At 42.0% G+C, this 25,610-nt stretch overlaps 1 non-coding gene across 1 annotated transcript; it reads right to left on the minus strand.

Annotated features, from left to right (window-relative positions):
* Positions 1–13,961: 13,961 nt before the first annotated feature.
* Positions 13,962–14,103, minus strand: LOC119937841. Its single transcript, XR_005454233.1, has one exon. It is a non-coding gene; the product is annotated as a small nucleolar RNA SNORA7 (small nucleolar RNA).
* Positions 14,104–25,610: the final 11,507 nt, after the last annotated feature.

Here is a 25,610-nt window from a genome sequence, read left to right on the forward strand (position 1 = left end):
TAATCCCCATTTTACAGCTCAGGTAACTGAGGCTCAGAGAAGTTAATCAGTCAATCAATCTATCGTATTTATTGAGTGCTTACTATGTGCAGAGCACTGTACTAAGCGCTTGGGAAGTACAAGTTGGCAACATATAGAGACAGTCCCTACCCAACAGTGGGCTCACTGTCTAGAAGGGAGACTAGAAGTTAAGTGACTTGCCTAAAGTCACACAGTTGACAAGTGGCAGAGCCAGGATTAGAACCATGTGAGTACTGGTGGCTTGTTTGACAGAGCATAACTGCCCTTCTGGTAGATCTCGTCATTCTGCCTGGAAGCAGGAGCCTAGACCAGATAATCTCTGCAGCTGTCTGTGAAGAATGTCACCTCCCACAAGTGTACTAGTTACAGTGACAAGCTGCTGCTCCACAGAGACAACTCACGAACCTTCTCGAGGCAACTTCTGTATTTTTAGCCAAATGGAGGAGTTCCATTAATGAAAAACTGGCAAAGTATGAAATATTGCCAGCATTATGTCTCTATGATCTGATGACATGTAGCCACCCATGGAGCGGGCACCGTGGTGATGTTGCCTGTGTCCATAGGCAGTGCCCAAGGATTTCTGGGGGTTATTTGCTCATGTGATGTGGAATTGGCCATTGTTCCCTATCAGGTCACCACTTCCCCACCCTTCCTTGGTCTCTGCATTCACCTTTCTGCTCTGCTTCCTCCTCCAGAAGCTGAGAGTCCATTCTGAACTGTCTTAGCAACTGCAGGATGACACTTTAGCTGGAGCTCACTAGCTGAAGACCATCCTCCACTAACTAATGGACTGCAAGCTTGTTGTGGTCAGGGGTAATATGAGAAGCAGCATCCTTTTCCAGCCCAGCCCACACCCTGCACTCCTCTGCTGCTAACCTCCTCACTGGGCCTTGTTCTCACCTGTCCCGCCATCGACCCCTGGCCCACGTCCTTCCCCTGGCCTGGAATGCCCTCCCCCCACACATCTGCCAAACTAGCTCTCTTCCTCCCTTCATAGCCCTACGTAGAGCTCACCTCCTCCAGGAGGCCTTCCCAGACTGAGCCCCTTTTTCCTCTCCTCCTACTCTCCCATAGCTCCCCCTCTGCTCTACCCCCTTCCCCTCCTCACAGCACTTGTATAGATTTGTACATATTTATTACTTTATTTTACTTGTACATATTTACTACTTTATTTATTTTATTAATGATGTGCATATAGCTATAGTTCTATTTATTCTGATGGTTTTGAAACCTGTCTACTTGTTTTGTTCTGTTGTCTGTCTCCCCCTTCTAGACAGTGAACCTGTTGTTGGGTAGGGACTGTCTCTATATGTTGCCGACTTGTACTTCCCAAGCATTTAGTACAGTGCTCTGCACACAGTAAGCACTCAAAAATTATGATTGAATGAATGAATGAATGGAAAGCAAGGGCCTGAAAATCAGAGGACCTGGGTTATCATTCTAACTCTGCCTGCTCTGTGACCATGGACAAGTCACTTAACTTCTCTTGGTCTCTGTTCTCTCATCTGCAAAATAAGGACTCGGTCAATCATATTTACTAAATGCATACCGCATGCAAAGCACTGTACTAAGGTCTTGGGAGAGTACAATATCTTGGAAGAGTACAATATAACAACAAAACAGATGCATCCCCTGACCACAACAAGCTTACAATCTAGAAGGGGAGGCAGAAGTTAATATAAATAAATAATACTTCTCTCCCTCCTTCTTAGATGGTGAGTCCCATGTGGGACCTAATTATCTTGATTCTACCCCAGAGTTTAGTACAGTGCTTGGCACATAGTAAGAGCTTCACAAGAGAAGTAGAGTGGCAGAGTGGAAAGAGCACAGGCTTGGGAGTCAGAGGTCCTAGGTTCTAATCATGGCTCCACCACTTGTCTGCTGTGTGACCTTGGGCAAGCCACTTACCTTCTCTGGGCCTCAGTTACCTCATCTGTAAAATGGGGATTAAGACTGTGAGCCCCATGTGGGACAACCTGATTACCTTGTACCTGTCCCAGAGCTGGGGACAGTGTTTGGTGCCTAGAAAGCACTTAACAAATACCATTCTTATCATTATTATTAATAAATAGCACAATTATTATTTTTAATATGTGCTCCTTGAGCACCTAGTACAATCCTCTGCACTTGGTGTTCCAGAAGTACTGTTGGAACAGGACTGTACATATGTATACATGTTTGTTCATATTTATTACTCTATTTATTTTACTTGTACATATTTATTCTATTTATTTTATTTTAATATGTTTTGTTGTTTGTCTCCACCTTCTAGACTGTGTGCTCACTGTTGGGTAGGGACCGTCTCTATATGTTGCCAACTTGTACTTCCCAAGCGCTTACTACAGTGCTCCGCACACAGTAAGCGCTCAATAAATATGATTGAATGAATGAATGAATGAATGTTGGTTCTGAGCTTCATACAGCTCCAGTAGGAAACTGTCTGGGGCTTATATCTGGTCCCCTTTCCCAGAAAGAGCAATACTTTAAGAGTGGATCAAAATGGAAGACTCAGACTTTAAACCTTAACAATTCTTTAATTTGGATTGAAATCTGTGAGGAGGTAAAAATCAATGTGATTTTTTAAAAAAAACAGTAATTACAAGTGGGAAAAAATCAAGTCGATTCCTTTAGGACAAGAAGGTCAAGAAGCCAAGGACTGAATATGTATCAAGGGTGGCCCTCAAAATAAAAGGAAAACTTTAAACTCAAAGCAAAAATGAAGGAACAGTTATTAGGGGCTGTATTCAACCACATGTATATCTCTGGCTTTATGAAGCAATGAGGATATGACACCTGCATTTACTGTTGATGTTGACATGTCTGGGTAAGTTTTACATCCAGATGTAACTGCATGCAAAACTTTTTGTCCAAATCAGGAAATATCGTACATGAAAAGATTTCCATTAAAACAGTACTGAGCTTTTCTAGAAGAAATTAAGCTCTTAGTTTGTGCCAGAGAATAGGAGTTGACTCTGAATACAAAGGACACTTTGTAACTCTGAAACTTTGGTTAGTCAGTCAATCGGTGGTATTTATTGAGTGCTCATTATGTGCAAAGTACTGGACAAAATTTTTGGGAGAGTACAATAGAATACAGTAGAATATGCAGATGCAAACCCTGCCCACAGGGAATTTACAGTCCACTTGAGTTAGTAAATACATTTAGTTTAAAAAAAGAACAATCTGGGTGAACTTGCTTAAAAAGCCAGTAGGAGAGAACATATGTTTCCCTTGAAATATATGGGTGGGGTGAGATTTGGTTCATTAAAACTAGGCACCTTAGGCAGTGTGGTCTAATGGAAGGAGAGTTGGATTGGGAGACAAGAAATTCTGGTTCTGGTCCTAAGACTGTTATTTGCTTGCTGGGCAAGACACTTAACCTTTCTAACACTCACTTCCCTTACCTAAAAAATGAGGATAAGTTAGATTCTGAGCCTGTGTGGGACAGGGACTATGTCTAATTTAGTAATTATCTGCCCCAATGTTCAGCACAAACTTCAAAAAAAAGAAAAGGAAAAACAGACCAGAGTGGCACAATCTTAGTTTTTGTTCAGTTCTGCAAGGGCTAAGGTGGTCAGCTAATCCCAATAGTAATAATGATGATGGTAATACTAATAATAACAACAATGATAATAATGGTATATGTTATGGGTCTGTCATAATAATAATGAAGGCACTTCTTAAGCACTTACTATATGTCAAACACTGTTCTAAGCACTGGGGTAGATACAAGGCAATCAGGTTGTCCCACGTAGGGCTCACAGCCTTTATCCCAATTTTACAGATGAGGTAAATGAGGCACAGAGAAGTTAAGTGATTTGCCCAAAGTCACCCAGCTGATAAGTGGCAGAGCCAGGATTAGAACCTACAACCTCTGACTCCGAAGCCTGGGTTCTTGTCACTAAGCCAAGCTGCTTTGTCCAAAAACTGTACTAAGTGTTGGGAAAGATACAAAATAAGTCTGGTAGGATACAGTCCCTGTCCCACCTGGGACTCACAATCTAAAGGGGAGAGAGAACAAGCATAGAATTCCCATTTTATAATAATAATAATAATGGCATTTATTAAGTGCTTACTATGTGCAAAGCACTGTTCTAAGCGCTGGGGGGTTACAAGGTCATGAGGTTGTCCCACGTGGGGCTCACAGTCTTCATCCCCATTTTACAGATGAGGAAACTGAGGCCCAGAGAAGTGAAGTGACTTGCCCAAAGTCACACAGCTGACAAGTGGCGGAGCCAGGATTTGAACCCCTGACCTCTGACTCCAAAGCCTTGGCTCTTTTCCACTGAGTCACGCTGCTTGGAAACTGAGGCACAAGTAAAGTGAAGTAACTTGACTGAGGGCACACAGCAGGCAAGTGTCTAAGCTGGGGGCAGAACACCGGCCCTCTGAATCCCAGACCCATGCTCTTTTCATTAGGCCACAGTGCTCTCCTTTTTTTATTATAATGGCATTTATTAAGTGCTTACTATATGCAAAGCACTGTTCTAAGCACTGGGGAGGTTACAAAGTGATCAGGTTGTCCCACGGGGGGCTCACAGTCTTCATCCCCATTTTACAGTTGAGGGAACTGAGGCCCAGAGAAGTGAAGTGACTTGCCCAAAGTCACACAGCGGACAATGGGCAGACCCGGGATTTGAACCCATGGCCTCTGACTCCAAAGCCCAGGCTCTTTCCACTGAGCCATGCTGCTTCTCTCCTTGGAATTCACACTTCATTTTGGGCCTCTAAAACAAAGCTGGGAGATGGACCACAGGAGGAATATACACTCTGTTTTAGGATAATGTGGGCAACCAAGTCCAGTAAGCAAACACTAATAAGATTAAACATCATCATCTTCAACATCTTCATCACCATCATCATCATTTATTGAGCATCTGCTCAATTACAAGGGAAGCAGCATGGCCTAGTGGCAAGAGCACAGGCTTGGGAGTCAGAGGTCGTGGGCTCTAGTCCTGGCTCCTCCACTTGTCTGCTGTGTGACCTTGGGCAAGTCACTTAACTTCTCTGTGCCTCAGTTACCTCATCTGTAAAACGGGATTTAAGACTGTGAGCCCCATGTGTGACAGGGACCGTGTCCAACCTGATTAACTTGTATCTATCGTACTGTTTAGTACAGTGCCTGGCACATAGTAAATGCTTAACAAATACCATAATAATAATAATAATTATTATTATTATCATTATTATTATAATCTGCTCTGTGCCAATCCCTGTATTAGACTTCTGAACACATGCAGTAGCAGTAAGCTATAGTAAACTCTAGACTGTAAGGGAGTGGGTCTGCTTATTGTTATATCGCACTCTCCCAATCACTTGGTACAGTGCTCTGCACATAGTAAGCACTCAATAAATACGATTGAATAAATGAATGAGGCACCGTCCTTGTCCTCAAGGTGTTTATAATCTAAGGAGTAGATAAACAAGCACACATTACAGATATGCACTAAGTTACTAGGTTACCTGTTTACTTGTTTTGATGTCTGTCTCCCCTTATCTAGACTATGAGCCTGTTGTGGGCAGGGATTGTGTCTATTTGTTGTTGAATTGTACTTTCCAAATGCTTAGTACAGTGCTCTGCACACAGTAAGAGCTCAATAAATATGGTTAAATGAATGAACGAATCTTAAAGATTAAGAGTAAAGATAAACGTATTAGAAAATAATTGGGTAAACAAATTCATGAATAAATAAAGATACAGATTCAAAACTAGAGTTCTAAGGTGGCTCTTGGGATGGCAAGACCAAGAAGGTGGAGATTAGTCAAGTGGCTTTTTAAATGGGAAGTATGTTGGCTCCATGAATTTGAGGAGGGAAGGAGTTGTGGGCAGGGAATAAAAATCTACAGAAAAAATGGATAAAGCACACTACTCAAAAGAGGCGTAGGAGAAAGGAGCCCTTTCAGATGAATTTCCTTATTCTGAACCTATATTTTAAGCCAGTGTAACCTCGGGCAAGTCACTTCATTTTTCTGTGCTTAAATTCCCTCATCTGTAAAATAGGAATTAATGCTATGAGCCCCATGTGGGACGAGGACTGTGTCCAACCTGACTGCTTGTGTCTACCCCTGTACTTAGTCCAGTGCCTGGCACGTAGTAAGTACTTAATGAATGCCATAAAAAGAAAACAAAACAAAATGAAAAACTACAAACATCTCAGAAGTACTCTCTTTCTATTGGTCGTTTTTGTCCTAAATAGCCAAGAAGTCTCTAGTTCTAATGAAATTTATAAGCAAGGATGGAATTTGGAAAGTGCCTCCTGCGTGTTCAGCTAGGGCAGACACAAGATCTTCAGATCGGACCCAGCCCTCTTCCGTCACGAGGTTGAAGGGTTCGATGCGATTTGCTGTTGGGAAAGTAGGAGCTCATCTCCTCTCCGGCTCATCTTTCCGATGTCCATTTCCTTTTCCTTTTTTACCTCACTTTCCTAACAACTATCCATTCATACATTCACTTGTATTTATTGAGCGCTTACTGTGTGCAGAGCACTGTACTAAGCGGTTGGGAAGTACAAGTTGGCAACATATAGAGACGGTCCCTACCCAACAGCGGGCTCACAGTCTAGAAGGGGGAGACAGACAACAAAACATATTAACAAAATAAAATAAATAGAATAAATATGTACTAATAAAATAAATAAATTGAGTAATAAATATGTACAAACATATATACATATATACAGGTGCTGTGGGAAGGGGAAGGTGGTAAGGCAGGGGGATGGGGAGGGGGAGAAGGGGGAGAGGAAGGAGGGGGCTCAGTCTGGGAAGGCCTCCTGGAGGAGGTGAGCTCTCAATAGGTCTTTGAAGGGAGGAAGAGAGCTAGCTTGGCGGATGTGCGGAGGGAGGGCATTCCAGGCCAGGGGGAGGACATGGGCTGGGGGTCGATGGTGGGACTGGTGAGAATGAGGTACAGTGAGAAGGTTAGCGGCAGAGGAGCGGAGGGTGTGGGCTGGGCTGTAGAAGGAGAGAAGGGAGGTGAGGTAGGAGGGGGCGAGGTGATGGACAGCCTTGAAGCCAAGAGTGAGGAGTTTTTGCTTGATGCGTAGGTTGATTGGTAGCCACTGGAGATTTTTGAGGAGGGGAGTAACATGCCAAGAGTGTTTCTGCACAAAGATGATCCGGGCAGCAGCATGAACTATAGATTGAAGTGGGGAGAGACAGGAGGTTGGGAGATCAGAGAGGAGGCTAATGCAGTAATCCAGTCGGGATAGGATGAGAGACTGAACCAGCAGGGCAGCAGTTTGGATGGAGAGGAAAGGGCAGATCTTGACGATGTTGCGGAGGTGCGATCGGCAGGTTTCGTGGTCTAGTGGAAAGAGGTGAGACAGGCAGCATGGTCTAGTGGAAAGAGCCTGGGCCTGGGAGTCAAAGGACCTGGGTTCTAATCCCGGCTCCATCGCTTGTCTGCTGTGTGACCTTGGCCATTCACTTAATTTCTCTGTGTCTCAGTTTCCTCATCTATGAAATAGGTATTAAATCCCACTCCTTCTTATTTAGACTGTGAGACCCATACAGGGCGGGGACTGTGTCCAATCTGATTATTTTGTATCTACCCCAGTGCTTAGAATGGTGCCTGGCATACAGAAGGCTCTTAAGTGCCATGATTATTATTAAGAAGACATAATCCCACTTTCAAAGACTCAGTTCTCCTTGTAGGTGAGCAGTCAGGCAAGTTCAGATCCCTGATTCACTGAGCAGGACAACCTCAAAAAAGCCCTGATTGGATTCTAGTTTGTAGTACACATCACCATTGGTAAATACTTTCTGAGACTGTATTCGACTAATGAAACTCTGAAAGATATTACAAGACCATAATTAACCTTTAATTGCAATGGATGGAGGTAGGATCAAGATTTATTCTTCCTGTAAAATTTATGTCGGTCTTTTTATGGATCATTTCTCTAAATAATAAATATTAATGAAGTGGTTTTGGCCCTTGAAAGCTGAAACCTCCTGAAGGTAATTAACTGAAATAATTAAGAGAATGACTAATTCTAATGCAGAATAAAAATGCAGAGAATAATTGTTCTCTACTAGAGCAAGTAACCTTTTTAAAGACCGGAGCACAATGACTCCTAGAAGAGTGGAGCCTTTAAACTGACTGAAGTCAGAGGCTCCGCCAGGTGAGAAACAAACAATTCTGGTTTTCTCTTTAGCGGATAAGTTCCCATCATTTTTTCCTCAATTAGTAGTAATTGTTATTTACGGGTTTTTTCATGAATCTCAAAACATGTTGGAGACTCGATACTGCTCCTTCCCTTAACCCAGGGAGATGAAGGAAGAGGCACTCTCCCTGTTCTGCCAGTGAGGAAATTGGGATACACAAAGGTTGTTGACTTGTCCCAAATCAAGAGAGACACAGCATAGTGTGAGGATAAAATATGGGCCTGGGAGTCAGAAGGTCATGGGTTCTAATCCAGGCTCCACTACTTGTCTGCTGTGTGATCTTGGGCAAGTCACTTAACTTCTTCGTGCCTCAGTTACCTCATTTGCAAAATGGGGATTGAGGCTGTGAACCACATGTGGGACAGGGACTGTGTCCAACTTCATTTGCCTGTATCCACTTCAGCACTTAGTACAGTGCCTGGCACATAGTAAAAGCTTAACAAATACCATAAAAAAACCACTCAGGCAGGCAGAGGCCAAGTTCCAAATAGAACTCAGAAATCCTTCCCTCAGCTAGTGCCCAAAGTCAAGCCGAAACACAAGGTTTTGATTTGTACCTAACAAGATAATGGAAAGAATGATATTGAAACAGTACTAGATAAGCCAAGTCTGTAATTCTCTTCACACCTCAGATGAAATTGGCTAATTGCAAATTGCCAGATGAAGAGAAGCAAAAAAACGAGCTCTCTCTCCTTCCTCCTTCCCCCATCCCAACTTACAAGTCCTGCCAGAACAGTTCCATTATATCTCAGGCAAACCACTGTGACGTTGTAACAAGCCCAGGGAACGTAAACAGATTTGGTTTACTGAAAACGGGACTTGATTGAAATAGAAAACAGGATACTTTAATCAGGTCTCTCTTAGATCAGACATATGCATATTCTGTCACTGGGCAGTTGGTCCTTGGCAGAGTCTGGGCTGTTATTGATGGTGGCGGAAGGGGAGGGAGGAGGATAGATGCAATATAATGAGAGCCAAAAGACAAGATCTTAGGAGAACAGATGGTGTTTGGGGGAAAGAATAAAACAGCCATACATTTCCATCGATCCAGTGATGACGCGTCAACTGCATTTCATGATAACATGATTCCATTAACACATCATGTTCCAATGACTACATGTCTATGGAAAACAATTCCTCCCAGGAACACATTCTGGCATGAAGCATGATTTGAATGCCATATTATCCCAGGAGATGTAATAATGCCGAGTCTCGATCTTGAGCTGCTTTTCAGATGACTCCCACGCTCCCCTCAACTTTTTTTTCTGCATTTCAAGATTTTCCCGCATTTTAAATGTGTGCTTGTAGACTATCTGAGGTTAATTTTAGCAAAATCATTAAATGTTTTGAGAATACAGATGAATGGACAACTATTTTACAAAGACCTCATAACAATTAGGACCCACTCTGTGCTGCAGTAACTGGAATATCTGCAAACATCTGGAGAAATCAGTAGCTTGTCAATTCAGGCATATTATTTGCAGCCATGCAATTCAAATCCCAAAGGCCATCAGGTTGCCTCACAAGGGATTGCAAATGGTTTGAAAAATTTCAACTCATTGAGGTGGGTTTGGACTCAAATTGTTCTGGTATGTGACAGATTCTACTCATTTCTACTCTGATGCAAGGCTTTCTTTGTTTATGCAATTTGTGACTACAGGGTTAGCGAAACTGCATCCTTTCATTTGAGCCTGCCTAGTCAACAATACAAGGATTATCGTGAGCACTTTGGAGGAAAGCTGCCATCTCAAAGTATTTGTTTTATTTATGGTACTTTTTAAGCAGTTATCATGTGTGAATCACTGTTCTAAGCACTGGGGAGGATACAAGTTCGTTCATTCATTCAATCACATTTATTGAGCACTTACTGTGTGCAGAGCACTGTATTAAGCACTTGGGAAGTACAAGTTGGGAAGTACAAGTTATGTTGGACATGGTCCAACATCTCAGTCTAACAGTCCATCATGTGTAATAAGGTCAAATTCAAGCCCCAACTGTGGCTGCTCCAAACCAGTGCTTGGATACTGCTCATAATAATGATAATAATAATAACAATAATGATTATGGTATTTGTTAAACACTTACTATATTCCAGGCACTGTACTAAGCACTGGGATAGATACAAGCAAATCATGATGGACACAGTCCCTTATCCCACATGGGGCTCACAGTTTTAATCTCCATTTTACAGATGAGGTAACTGAGGCACAGAGAAGTGAAGTGACCTGCCCAAGGTCACATAGCAAAAAGTGGCTTATCAATCAATCAATCGTATTTATTGAGCGCTTACTGTGTGCAGAGCACTGTACTAAGCGCTTGGGAAGTACAAGCTGGCAACATATAGAGACAGTCCCTACCCAACAGTGGGCTCACTGTCTAGAAGGGGGAATCACTCATCACTCTGGCTGCCAATTCTCAGTCTCCTTTATGGGCTCCTCCTCTGCCTCTTACCCCCTAAGTGTGGGGGTCCCTCAGGGCTCAGTTCTGGGTCCCCTTTCTATTTTCCATCTACAACCATTCCCTTGAAAAACTGATTTGCTTTCATGGCTTCAATTACCACCTCTAGGTGGATGCTACCAAATCTACATCTCCAGCCCCAATCTCTCTCCCTCTCTGCAGTCTCACATTTTCTCTTGCCTCAAGACATCTCTACGTGATGTCCCCACATCACCTCAAGCTTAACACATCCAAAACAGAGCTCCTTATCTTTCTATCCAAAACCTGTCTTCCCCCTGACTTTCCCATTACTGAAGAAAACACCACCATCCTTCCTGTCTCACAACCCTGTAACCTTGGCATTATCCTTGACTCCTTTCCCTCATTCAACCCATATATTCATTCCATTTCCCTAGTTCTTACTCCTGCTTTTTCAAGTGAGTTAAGAAATAATAATAATAATTGTTGTATCTGTTAAGTGTTTATGTGCCAAGAACTGTTCTAAGTCCTGGGGTAGATACAACATGATCAGGTTGGAAACAGTCCCTGTCCCATCATATTTACTATTCTATTTAGTTTATTTTGCTAATATGTTTTGTTTTGTTGTCTGTCTCCCCTTTCTAGACTGTGAGTCCATTGTTGGGTAGGGACCGTCTCTATATGTTGCCAACTTGTACTTCCCAAGTGCTTAGTACAGTGCTCTGCACACAGTAAGCACTCAAAAAATGATTGAATGAATGAATGAATAATCCTCCTTTTACAGATGAGCTGGGGCCCAGAGAAGTTAAGTGACTTGCGCAAGGTCACACAGCAGACATGTGACTTAGCAGGATTAGAACACATATCCTCTGACTCCCAGGCCCATGCTGTTTCCAGTAGGCCATGCTGCTACTTGAAACACCCCTTAAATATTTATTATAGTGGCATGTACATATCTCACGCCCTTACCCAATAAGAGGAGAATATATGAGGTGGGGATATGGGTTGAGGATATATGAGGTGGGAATATGGGGTGGTGATATGGGGTAATAATAATAATAATAATAATGGCATTTGTTAAATACTTTCTATGTACCACACTGTTCTAACTGCTGGGGGGAATTCAAGATAATCAGGTTGTCCCATGTGGGGCTCACAGTCTTAATCCTCATTTTACAGATGAGGTAACTGAGGCCCAGAGAAGTTAAATGACTTGCCCAGAGTCACACAACTCACAAATGGTGGGGCTGGGATTAGAACCCATGATCTCTGACTCCCAAACCCGGCCTCTTTCCACTGAGCCAGGCCGCTTCTCAAAAAAATTGGGTTGGACACAGTCCATGTCCCACATGGGGCTCACAGTCTCAATCCCCATTTTACAGATGTGTTAACAGGCACAGAGAAGTGAAGTGACTTGCTCAAGGTCACACAGCAGACAAGTGGTGGATCTGGGATTAGAACTCATGACCTTCTGACTCCCAGGCCTGTGCTCTATCCACTAAGCGATGTCTCTTTTCTTTACAACTTGCAAAACTCCCTGAACTGAGGCCAGGTTGTCACTCCTTATAAAGCCTCCTGTAGCTCCCTATCCATTTTTAACAGCATTACCTCTGGTGACTGGGAAATCATCTGACAACATGAAAATTACAAGATGGCTCTTGTGGTCCAAAGGCTCAGGGAATGGCTGTTGGAATTAAATTATTGGCCCTCGAGCACAGCACCTGTGGTCTCAGCCCGGAGAGGTCCCGGCACACACTTTTAAAAAGGCAATTTCCAAGGAATAATAGTAACAATAATAATTGTGTGGTATTTGTTAAGGGCTTACTGTGTGCTAAACACTGTACTAAGCCCTGGGGTAGATACAAGCTAATCAGGTCCCACATAGGGCTCACAGTCTAAGTAGGAAGGAGAACATGTTTTGAATCTCAATTTTACAGTGGAGAAAACTGAGACACAAGGAAGTTAAGTGACTTGACCAAGGTCATGCGGCAGGTAAGTGACAGAGCAGGGACTAGAACACAGGTTCTCTGTCCCCCAGCCCCATGCTCTTTCTACTAGGCTATGCTGCTTTTTGACCTTCACCTGTGACCTTAGAATGTGGGCCCCATGTGGGACAGGGACTGTGTCCAACTTGATTACCTCATGTCTACCTCATGCTTGGTACAGCGCTTGAAACATAGTAAGCACTTAGCAAATTTTATTATTATCATTATTATTATTGTAATTATTGTCATTATTGTTGTTATTACCATTATTGTTATTATTATTATTCTTCCCTGGTAGCCTTTTGGATTCTTTTTACAACCTATTTCTTGAAGTTGGAAGTCAGCAAGTGTTGAGAAATTACCTGCTTTTAAAAAGATACGAACTCCCTCTTACTTTGTAAATTAGCTACTGGCAGGGGGGGGCAAAAAAAAAAAAAGGTATGTTTAATTTCAGGAGGTGTGTTGAGACGATGGTACCAAATGTGCTCACTTTTTCCATCAAAAGTCTGGTTTCCACGGTGACCAACTCAGCCTCATCTGCTGTTTTGCAGCCCTTTCTGCATAGCACCCACCCTGACTCTGGCATGACAAAACAAGCCACAGAACACAGAGCTATCCTGGCAAGCATATACACTTTCTAAAAATACAGAAGCTGAAGACTTTAGTGCATAACTCAACACCCACCAGTCCGGTTTTCATGCCTCTGAATGCTCTTTAACCTTCTGAAAATACTGACAAGAAATCATTCCCATTTGACTATTTGCTCTGAGCCTCCCCATCATTTGTAACAGCATTTCCTCAGATACTGGGAAGCAGTATGGCCTAATGGAAAGAGACTGGGTCTAGGAGTTAGAGGACCTGGGTTCTAATCCCAACTTTACCACCTGCTTGCTTTGTGACCTTGGGTAAGTCGCTTCACTTCTCTGAACCTCTGTTTTCTCAAGTGCAAAGTAGGGATGAAATACCTATCCTCCTTCTTATTTAGACTGTAAGCTCCACATGGGACAGGGACCGTGTCTTTTCTGACTATCTTTTATCTATCCCAGCACTTAGAACAGTGCTTGACAAATAGTAAGCTCTTAAATACCATAAAAAACCGACAATATGAAAATTGCAGGGTTGATCTTGTGTTTTGTCTTGTTTTATGCTGTCGAGTTGTCTCTTACCCATAGTGACTCCGTGGACATATCTCTCCCAGAATGCCCTACTCTCCATCTGCAATGGAGATGCAGATGGATCTCCGTCTGGTAGTGTATCCAGAGTTTTCTCGGTAAAAACACAGAAGTGGTTTACCATTGCCTTCTTCCATGCAGTAAGCTTGAGTCTCCACCCTCGACTCTCTCCCATGCCGCTGCTGCCCAGCACAGGGGAGTTTTGACTTGTAGCAAATTGCCTTCCAGTCACTAGCCACTGGCCAAGCTAGGAATGGAATGGAAAGTCAAGCCTCTGCTTGACTTTCCCTCCCCTAGCCGAGACTGGTAGAGTACTGGAAACTCTCCAAGTGCAATCTTGAGAGGGGCTGATCTTGTGTAGGCAGAGGTATATATGATTTTGAAGAGTCAACAGACTCTGGTTACCAGAGATCTCAAATTGGTTGAAGATATCTGCGCATCAGGTGGAAAACATTAATTAGCTCCAATTGATGTATAGAAATAATTGTGGCATTTGTTAAATGTTTACTATGTGCCAGGCACTGTACTAAGCCCTGGCGTGGATACAAGCAAATCTAGTTGGACACTGGTCCTGTCCCACTTGGGGCGCACAGTTTCAGTCCCCATTTTACAGATGAGGGAACTGAGGCCCAGAGAAGGGAAGTGACTAGCCCAAGGTCTTACGGCAGATAAGCGGCAGAGTGGGATTAGAACCCAAGACCTCCTGATTCCCAGGCCTATGCTCTGTTCACTGTGCCATGAGGCTCTCTCCCCTAGTTTATGCCATTAGAAGGAATGAGATGTTGGAGTCCCAATCTACTGCGTTACCTGACAGATCAAGAAGGTGGTCTCACATTCAGCTCATTCTTAAATGTACAGCAGAGAGACATAACACTTTTTAGTTCTGTCTGTTGAGGATGAGTCTACTAAGTGCAGATCTTTTTTCCTTTCAGTGTTGTTTTCAGATTTATGAATCCTGCTCTCTCTCCTGTTATTTTTCTTTTTCATGGTATTTGTTCAGCATTCACCAGGTGCTAGGCATTGTACTATGTGCTGGGGTAGATACAAGCTAATCAAGTTGGACAGAGTCCATGTCCCATATGGGGCTTCCAGTCTTCATCCTCATTTTACAGATGAGGTAACTGAGACACAGAGAAGTTAACAATAATACTTAATAATAATTGTGGTATTTGTTAAGCTCTGTACTAAATGCTGGGGTGGATACAAGCAAATTGGGGTGGACACAGTCCCTGTCCCATGTGGGGCTCACAGTCACAGTCCCCATTTTACAGAAGAGGTAACTGAAGCCCATAGAAGTGAAGTGACTTGCCCAAGGTCACATAGCAGACAAGCGGTGGAGCTGTGATTAGAACCCATGACTGTCTGGCTCCCAGACCCATGCTCTATCCACTCCACCATAAATAAAATAATGAATAATAATGGTATTTGTTAAGCACTTACTATGTGCAAAGCACTGGGGTAGATACAAGGCAACCAGGTTGTCCCACATGGGTCTCACAGTCTTAATCCCCATTGTACAGATGAGGTAACTGAGATACAGAGAAGTTAAGTGTCTTGCCCAAAGTCACACAGCTGACAAGTGGTGGAGCTGGGATTAGAACCCATGACCTCTGACTCCCAAGCCCATGCTTTTTCCACTAAGCCATGCTGCTTCTCAGTGGGTAAGTGACTTACCCAAGGTCACTGGGCCTCAGTTCCCTCATCTGTAAAATGGGGGTTATGACTGAGAGCCCCATGTGGGACAGGGATATGTCCAACCCGATTATCTTGTAGCTACCCCAGTGCTTAATACAATGCCTAGCACATAATAAGCACTTGAGAAAAAAACAAAATAAAAAGTAAGAAGGTAGAGTTTGGGATGCAGAGAGTGTGAGGTCAAGAAAGCCATTGTGAGCAAAGAGGTAATGAGGGGGATGTAAAGGGAAGCTGGGATGGAGAGGGATTGTAGAGTAACTGAGCAAAAGAAAGGCTGACAGAGTAGCTGAGAGTAGGAGACTACCAAATTGTAAGGACAGGTTATGGAAAGATCCTAACTAATTACATGTAAGTCTATGGGAAACCCTACCCCACGATACAACCATTCCCAGTACAACCACATTTCAAGGAACGTAGTCCAATTGATTCAGGGGCATATCTGTACTTACCATAGCAAGTCACAGTTTCTCATTAGTTTATTCAGGAAACAAAATGTTTTCAGTCTTTAATGTTTTTCTCTGTTCAGAGAGCAGCATCACTCCCTGTCCTCTTTTTCATTTCCTAGATTCTTTAGTGCCTTCTGTCACTGAACTTCCGAGCAAGTCTCTAGCTATGAAGAGCAGTTGTTTCACATTAATGGAAGCCATTATAAAACCATGGAATACCCTGAAGTCATCTGCCAATGATTATCCTCAACAATAGAATTCATGCCAGTTAAAATATTAGGACATATGGTGTCTTTATGACACAGTAAAATTGAATAAGAATTATATATCCCAAATACAAGAGTGATGCAGTACAGAGATAGCTAGACTATTGCAATGTAAAATTCACAGGACAGACCCCTGGAGGTACCGTTAATTTTTAACATATTAATTAAGCAGAAACTGGGCTAAACAGTTTAAAATGCAGATCATCATGCTTATTCCAGAAAGAATATAATGCAGAGCTGAGACACAAAAGAATATTTCTTTCAGGGCACAGTGATTTTTTTTCTAAGACCACATGAATTCTTGAACTGGTGCTTCTCCCATGAGAGTCATAATTCTATGATCATACAAACAAGCTCACAAAAACAGATGTGGCCTCTTTTTTAACATAAATATAGCCCAAGACTACAGCAGTTAAATCTATTTCTCAGCTGCATCTTCAGAACCACAATTGGGCATCAATCACTAATTTACCAAACTGAAAAAACAGAAGGCAGGAAAAATTATGGGACATTTCTCTAGGTATTATGCTGATTACACAGATTCACCAAGAACAAGACAGATGCTAATTTGTAGGTAAAATGCGTCCCTCTAATGGGAAAATATACATTAGTTTAAACAAGGGCCTGGTGGACTGAATATATTTACAGGGAAAATTTCAAGTGAAAAGCAAGAACTCCTCTCATTGCATTTACAAAAATCTCTAGATGCAGCCTGATAGAAAAATCATTGAAGTAAACATGTGTACAAGGAACTAGATTGTTCAAGGGTTAGCAATCAGTTTTGGCAGGGAACATGTCTACCAAATTTGTTATACCACCCCCTCCCAAGTGCTTAGTATAGTGCTCTGTTAACAGTAAGCACTCAATAATTGTGATTGATTGTTACTGATTTATTTATCTTGTAAATCTATTATTTATTTGTCCTCTCACTGTCCTCTTCTATTGTATGTTCATTGGTTTGGGCCTGCTAGTCATCACCATTAGATTACTCATCTCCTTTAGAGTAGGGATTGTGTTTCATAATCAGTAGCATTTCTTATGCACTTATAATATCCCATCCAATCTGGCTTCTGTCCCCTTCACTCCACAGACACTGCTCTCTCAAAGATCACCAATAATCTCCTTCTTGCTAAATCTAACAGCCTCTATTCCATCCTAATCCTTCTCAACCTCTTAGCTGCCTTTGAGAGCACAGACCACCCACTTCTCCTGCAAACAATATCTAACCTTGGCTTCACTGACACTGTCATCTCCTGGTTCTTCTTCTATCTCTCTAACTGCTCCTTCTCAGTTCCTTTCCCAGGCCTCCTCTGCCTCCCACCCTCTAAATGTGTGTGTGTGTGGGGTCCCTCAAAGCTCAGTTCTGGGTCCCCTTCTATTCTCCATCTACACCCACTCCCTTGGAGAACTCATTTGCTCCCACAGATTCAACTACAATCTCTGTGTGGATGACTCCAAAATCTATCTCTCTCACCCTTATCTCTCTCTGCAGTTTCACTCTTCCTCCTGTCTTCAGGACATCCCTATCTACATATCCCATTTACACCTCAAATTAAACTTGACCAAAACAGAACTTCTCATCTTTCCACACAAATTTTGTCCTCTCCAGTCTTTCCCATCACTGTAGACAACACCACAAACTTCCCTGCCTCACACGTGTGTAACCTTGGCAGTATCTTCCACTTACCTCCCTTATTCAACCCACATATTCGATCTGTTCCTACAAATCCCATCAGTTTTATCTTCACAACATTGCTAGCACCTGCCCTCTTCCCTCCATGCAAACTGCTATTTAGCTGATTCAAGCATTTATCACAGCCTGGCTTAATGACTGAATCAGCCTCCTCTCTGACCTCCTTGTCTCCTGTCTCTCCCCTTTCCAGTCCTTACTTCACTCTGCTGCTTGGATCATTTTTCTAAAAAGTGTTCGATCCATGCACGTCTTTCCACTCCTCAGAAACCTTCAGGGGTTGCTTGTCTACTTCGGCATCATACAGAAACTCCTTACCATTGACTTTAAAGCACTCAATCAGCTCATCCCCTCCTACCTTGCCTTGCTGATTTCCTACTACAATCCAGTCCACACAATTCATTCCTCTAAAACCAACTTACTTACTATAACTTTATTTCATCTACCTTGACCAACCCCTTACCCATATTCTTCCTCTAACCTGGAACTCCCTCTTTCTTCAAGTAGGGTAGACCACCACTCTCCCCACCTTAAAGCCTCCTTAAAATCACATCTCCTCAAAGAGGGCTTCCTTGAGTAAGCTCTCTTTTCCCCTACTTCCTTTCCCTTTTGCATCACCTTTGCACTTAGCTCTGTACCCTTTGAAGTACTTGATATTCACCCCACCCTTAGCTTCACAGCACTTATGTACACATCTATAATTTATGTATTCATTTTAATGTCTATCTCCCCCTCTAGACTGTGAGCTCCATATTTTTTTAATGGCATTTGTTAAACATTTACTACGTGTCAAGCACTTTTCTAAGCACTGGGGTAGATACAAGTTATATGACTTCTCCTTGGGCTTTTCTTCTCCTCCTTCATGGGCAAGTGAAGAGACAAAGAAGACCAGAGCAGCATTGCCTAGTGGATAGAGCCCTGGCCTGTGAAACAGAAGGACATGGGTTCTAATGCTGGCTCTACTATTTGCTTACTATATGACCTTGGGCAAATCATTTACCTTCTCTGAGCCTGCTACTTCATCTGTAAAATGGAGATTAAGACCACCCACAATCCTGTCTTTGAAAACAATTTTAACATTACCCTGTTTGCTCTCTCTTCTGAGCTGGTCAGGGAGTCATATGATGAATGAGGCTGGATTTCCCCCTCCCTGTTGAAGTTCAGGGCTCTGGAGTAATGATGAAACAGAATGGGGAAAGTCACTTGATTGTTCTAATCAATGGTTTCCCCCACTGGAGTGTAAACTCTTCGTCAATCAGGAGCTGGGCAGCACGAGCCCATAATCACATGATAAATAATCCACATCTCCCTGGGGCAAACCCAAGAGGTTTAGTGAGATCCCCAAACTTATTATTAGAATTACTATTATTATTATTATTAGTAGTAGTAGTAGTAACAAGAATAATAATTACATTTGTTAAGCCCTTTCTTTGTGTCAAACACTATTCTAAGTGCTGGGATAGACACAGTCCCTGTATCACATGGGCTCAATGTCTCAGTGGGAGGGAAAATATATATTCAATCCACACTTTACAGATGAGGGAACTGAGACCCAGAAAAGTGAAGTGACTTGCCTAAAGGCACACAGCAGGCAAGTGGCAGATCCCAATTTAGAACCCGGGTCCTCTGACTCCCAGGCCTGTGCTCTTTCCACTAGGAAAGAGCTGCTCCTTCAAACTAGGATTGGATTCTTTAAGCAACAAGAGTAATTTCCTCATTATCTTTGGCTTTTAGTAAAAATGGAGTAAGAAACACTTGTACTGTTAAGAAGTCGTTGTGGTCTGGATTATCTTTTTAATTAAAAATGGTTTTATCCTCTGAAGACATCCCATTTGATAAACCTGCTTTCTGAATGGCATGATGCACTCAGAAAAATGAAATAGCACTTTAGAATTTGCAGACAAGCTGACATGACATTTATTGCCACAGGTAGATTGTAATTAGCCAGGACAAATGACTTCTGCTTTCTGCTCATTTCAAGACAATGGAATACCGAGACTGGCAGGGCAATTTCAGACCATTGAGGGCTAGCTGACCTCTTAGGGAAATTGATTTTTCCATCTGCCATTCTGAGACTTTCTAATCAGATTAAGCCATGTCAAAATTGCCAATTATCTCATCACTGCCTATGCCAGACGTACTGCCTTTTTTGGTGTTGGCTGCCCGAAGCCGTAGTCTGGGCTTGATAGATACACTCAGATTATTCTGTTCATGAGGAAAAAGGCTTTGTCACTATGCAGGAGAACACAAACTACTTAACACAAGTGAAGTGATAACTGTGGAGACGAACTAGACCCAAGAACTGGAAGGTGAATAATAGAAAGAGATATATTTTTCTGTTCATTCAAACTATCTTGACATCCCAGTTTTACTATGTGTTAAGAGTGTCTCCAGAGATACTAGGATGCTGCTGTAATCTAAATTTCTGCTAGTCAGTTGTATATGATTGGCAGAAAAATTATTTTCCTAATATATCATTGGTATTAATAGTAATTATTTTGTCAATATTATTAATTCATATTACTATTTGCAGAAATGATTTAACATTAAGCATAAATATATGGGAAATAATGTTATTGAAACTGCTATGCTGTTGAATGACACAACAGTCAATCATATTTATTGAATTCTTACAATGTACAGGGCACTCTACTAAGCCCTTGGGAGAGTAAAATGCAAGAGACTTGGTAGACGTGTTTCCTGCCCACAACAAGCAATACCTTCAAAAATCTATATTCAGTTCCAATAAGTCTTACTACCCTATCTCTGTCTTCTAATTTCCACACAGATATCTTAGGAATGAATTTAACTGATGGGCTGATGATGCAGCTTTCAGTAAATACATTTTTACTAAGCACTGTAACAAACACTAGAAGTAAACCTTATAGAACAAATTCTCTTTCCTCAAAATGGTTGCAGTCTAACTGAATAGAGAATAAATCAGTCATACATACACATACTGTTTGCAGGACACTGTGCAACACAACTATATAGAAGACACAATCCCTGCCCAAAATAGAAATTATATAGTTGGAATAGCTAAGCACATATATGTTTACTTTTAAGAAAAAGTGAAAGGAGAAAAGTAGGTCAGGGAATACTCCTGGTGGGTCAGGAAATGGGAAAAATTAAGGAGAACTTCCTAGGAGGTAGACCCTCTTCTGTGATTTTATGGAGGGAAGGAGTGAGGTTTGTAAACAGAGAAGTTGGAAAGAGTAGGAAAAAAGCTGGTGAAAGAAAAAGGTAAGCTTGCTAGGCAGAGTGCAGTGCTGTAGTATCATGGGATGGGTGAGAAAATGGAAAAGAGCTTGAAGGACTCAGTATCTTCCTTTTCTTGCCTACTCTTGGCTCCAGATCATCGGCAGATCAATATTACAATGATGTGGCAAACATTTACTTCTACCAGAAGCAAAGTAGTTGTGCCTAACTAGGCTGGCATTCCAGTCAAAAAACAGATAAGTCCACTCTTTCCCAGCTCATTCTTCTCTTCTATTCTGGTGCCTCCCTTGCCCTTCAAAAAAAAAAAAAAATTTTTTCCCCTTTCCCCCTAGTACTGTGGCTTTAAAATTTTTTTTCCCAGTTTTTGCATAGCTTTCTATCACCTCCTTACATCCCCCATCCTCAAAGTCCCTCCCACTCCCTTGCCCTCTCCCTGAGCTAGGACCCCCATAGCCTTGGAGAAGACCACCTCCACCCCCCGTCTTCCCTAGCCCACACCAATCCAGCCTGGTTTCTTCAGTGGTATCAGTCACGGAGACTTCTGGCAAACGTAAAAGCTAAATATTGGTATATTGTTAAGTGCTTACTATGTGCTGAACACTGTACTAAGCCTTGGGGTAGACATAATAATAATAATAACGGCATTTGTTAAGCGCTTACTATGTGCAAAGCACTGTTCTAAGCGCTGGGGGGGGATACAGTGTGATCAAGTTGTCCCACGTGGGGCTCACAGTCTTAATCCCCATTTTGACAGATGAGGGAACTGAGGCTCAGAGAAGTTAAGTGACTTGCCCAAGGTCACACAGCAGACTTGTGGTGGAGCCGGGATTCGAACCCATGACCTCTGACTCCAAAGCCCGTGCTCTTTCCACTGAGCCACTCTGCTTCTCTGCATAAGATAATAAGACATAAGATAATAGTCATTAGTCTAAGTAGAAAGAAGGACAGAAATTTAATCCCCATTTTGCAGATGAGGAAATTGAGGCACAGACACATTAAGTGATTTGCCAAAGGTTACCCAGAAGGCAGGTGGTGGAGTGGGGATTGGAACCAAGGTCCTCTAATATCCAGGCCTGTGTTCTTTCTATTAGTCCAAACTATTTCCCAGAAAAGCCAACCACATTATTGCCTACCTGATTCTGGGACCAACACTGATTCAGGGTGGTAAAGTTCAGAAAATTGTTCACAGAAAAACACAAATGTTTCCATTTGTAAAAGGCTTTTTGTGACCTCGCTTCTGGCTCACATAATGTGGAATCTAGACTACTGAGAGAAGGAGCTTGGTGTAATAAATGAATAGAGCATGGGCCTGGGAGTCAGAAAGTCATGAGTTCTAATTCTGACTCCATCACTTGTCTGCTGTGTGACCTTAGGCAAGTCGTGTCGCTTCTCTGTGCCTCATTTACCTCATCTGTAAAATAGGGATTGAGATCGTAAAACCCCACATGGGACAGAGATTATGTCCAACTTGATTTGCTTGTACCCATCCCAGTACTTAGTATAGTGCCTGACACATAGTATTTGCTTAACAAATTACCATGATTACAATTATATGCTTTGGTTAAAGAGAAAGGTGAGAAAGGTTTGGGTGGAAGATCTGGGTACCTAACTCATCCTCCAGAGGTAATTAATCAATAGCCCTGAACCTAATCCCTAGACCAATCATAATTAAAGCCTTGGCATCAATTTGCTGCCGAGAGCATTATTTTGGGGAGAGGAAGGCCTATTTTTTCCTATCAATGTATTTCTAAAGTACCTTCACCTGGAAGCTAAATGCCATAGTACTAATTAATTAAAAATCTTAACACATTTTCTCGGAGAATTGAAATGTTTTGCAGACATTCCATCTCAACCAAGGCCATCTCCTCCCTTCAAAAATGTTCCTGGGCTCTAGTCTGCTGCTTTATGACTAATCATATTGGATTACTTTTCAGTAGCTAGCAAGATACTCCTGAACACTGAAATTTGCAGGATCAATCACTCAATTAATCAATGGTATTAATTGAGTGCTTACTGAATGCAGAGCACTGATGCTGAGCAAACATACATTTGAAAGAATAAAAACCAAAGCACATGTTCCTGAATGGTACAAATGTCTATATCCTCATTTTCAGCACAACTGGATGCTTATGTAATCATTTAGGTGGATTGACTGAAATTGTTATCTTGAGGTTGTTCAGGCAAGAATTTTTGATCGTGAGATTATTTTCTTGGGTGTATCTCCTGATTGGCTCTCAAGTTTACTTGATTGACACCTGCAGACCATGAGTGTTTGATGATCTGTACAGATCTCCTCACTCTGCCATCCTCCTTCCTCTGGAGACTGTTTGAGGGGTTTCCCCTCCCTCTCTGTTGTCCCCATCACAGGTGGAGAGGTAGGATTGGGCCAAGCAGACCCCAAAACACAATCTGCTGATAGTTGGGCTGAAGCCACAGGCCTGGAGTTGACTTAAAAACAAGTTCAGTGCTACGTGGCTCTGAAACCATGACCTTTGCCTATGTGGGTACTCTTTTTCTAAATATTTGTCTGGCTTTGGGTCAAAGATGGATATTGCCAGGAAAAAAAAAATTAAAACATACTCCACAAATGTTCCTTAGAGTTACTGTATTTGAGATACTTCAGGGTTATATTTAAGGTGAACAATTATTTTTCAAGATGAATACATCATGTCAGTGTGCAGTCCCGAAACAACAAATACATTTTTTTATTTTTTCTCACAATGTTGCAGTCATTCTTGTCCAGTACATACTCAGTCCTTCACCTTTTTCACATTTTCCCTCCCATATCCATTCCTCTTCTATTTTTCTACCACCATATTCAATCAGTGACCAAATCCTGTCAGTTCTTTGTTCACATTTCCAACCAAACTAACACCATGCTGATCCAATCACTCATCATATCCTGATTGACTACTGCATCAGTCTCCTTGCAGACATCCCTGGCTCTAGTCTCTCCTCTTTCCAGGCCACACTTCCCTCGGCTGCCTGGATCATTTTTCTAAAACATAATTCTGTGCATGTCTCCCCTTCCCATCAAAACCTTCCAATAATTGTCTGTTCCTTCCGTCATCAAGCAGAAAGTCCTGCCTAGTAGATTTAAGTCATTCAATGAGTTCTCTCTCCGCTCCTCTCACACTACATCCTGGCATCCCGGCTTAGTTCCTGTCAAATCTACTTGCTTACTGTGCCTCATTCTCATCTTTCTCACCTGTGACTTGCTTATTTTCTTCCTTCTACCTAAAACTCCCTCCCCTTTACATCTGGCAGACCACTGCTAACCCCATCTTCAAAGCCCTTCTGAAATCACATTTTCTCCAAGAGGCCTTCCCTGATTAATCTTTCAACTTCCCTCCCTATTCTCCCTCTCTGCTGAACTACTGCCTTTATAGGAGAAACAGCAGGGCCTAGTTAAAAGAGCTTGGGCCTGGGAGTCAAAAGACCTGGGTTCTAATGCTGCCTCTGCCACTTACTTGTTGTGTGACCTCAGATAAGTCATTTAACTTATCTGTGCCTCAGTTTCCACAGCTGTAAAATAAGGATTCATCTCTGATTCTGATTTCTTGGGGGACCATTCTCCATTTATTTATTCATTCAGTTCATTCAATCATATTTATTGAGCACTTACTGTGTGCAGAGCACTGTACTAAGCACTTGGGAAGTACAAGTTGGTAACATATACAGACGGTCCCTACTCAACAAGGGCCCACAATCTAGAAGGGGGAGATAGACAACAAAACAAAACAAAATAAAGCAAAACAAAAACTAAACAAAGACAACAAAACATATCCATCTTAAACTAACCTTTAAAATATGACTACTTGGCCATTGTAGAAAAAACATTTACTGTGCTAAATGATCAGATCGGAGTACGAGATTTTTCAAGATATAAAACCACTTCTCTCTACAACCAGAATCATTTCATATAGACATTTTCCATTATTCAAAGCCTCAACTCATATTTCAGTTGTTTCTTTACAAAGACTAGTCAATGTTTCTATTTGGTAACGGTGTCCAGGACGTAACGGGTCAAGCATCCTGATCTATTCAGGGAAATCATCACATTTCTGTAATCAAGGGAATGTAGATTTTTGAAAATTATTTGCCCAAAATAACTTTCATAAATTTCAAGGCATTTAAATAAGTAACTTTATGCTATTCATCTTTTAGCTCTTTGTTCTTTGAAAATCCTGAAAAAAGGAAAAAAAAATCATTACAGATCAACTGACATAATTTCTCCCAGGTGATTAGAAGCCTCATCTTCCATTTGACTAATATTCCCAGTTACAGTGCCCTATAATAATAATAATAATAATGATAATAATAATAATAATGGCATTTATTAAGTGCTTACTGGTGCAAAGCACTGCTCTAAGCACTGGGGAGGTTACAAGGTGATCAGGTTGTCCCATGGGGGCTCACAGTCTTAATCCCAATTTTACAGATGAGGGAACTGAGGCCCAGAGAAGTTAAGTGACTTGCCCAAAGTCACACAGCTACGTGGGGAGTCTGAATTTGAACCCACGACCTCTGACTCCAAA

This window comes from Tachyglossus aculeatus, chromosome 1, assembly GCF_015852505.1.
Source record: "Tachyglossus aculeatus isolate mTacAcu1 chromosome 1, mTacAcu1.pri, whole genome shotgun sequence".
Classification (NCBI taxonomy): domain Eukaryota; kingdom Metazoa; phylum Chordata; class Mammalia; order Monotremata; family Tachyglossidae; genus Tachyglossus; species Tachyglossus aculeatus.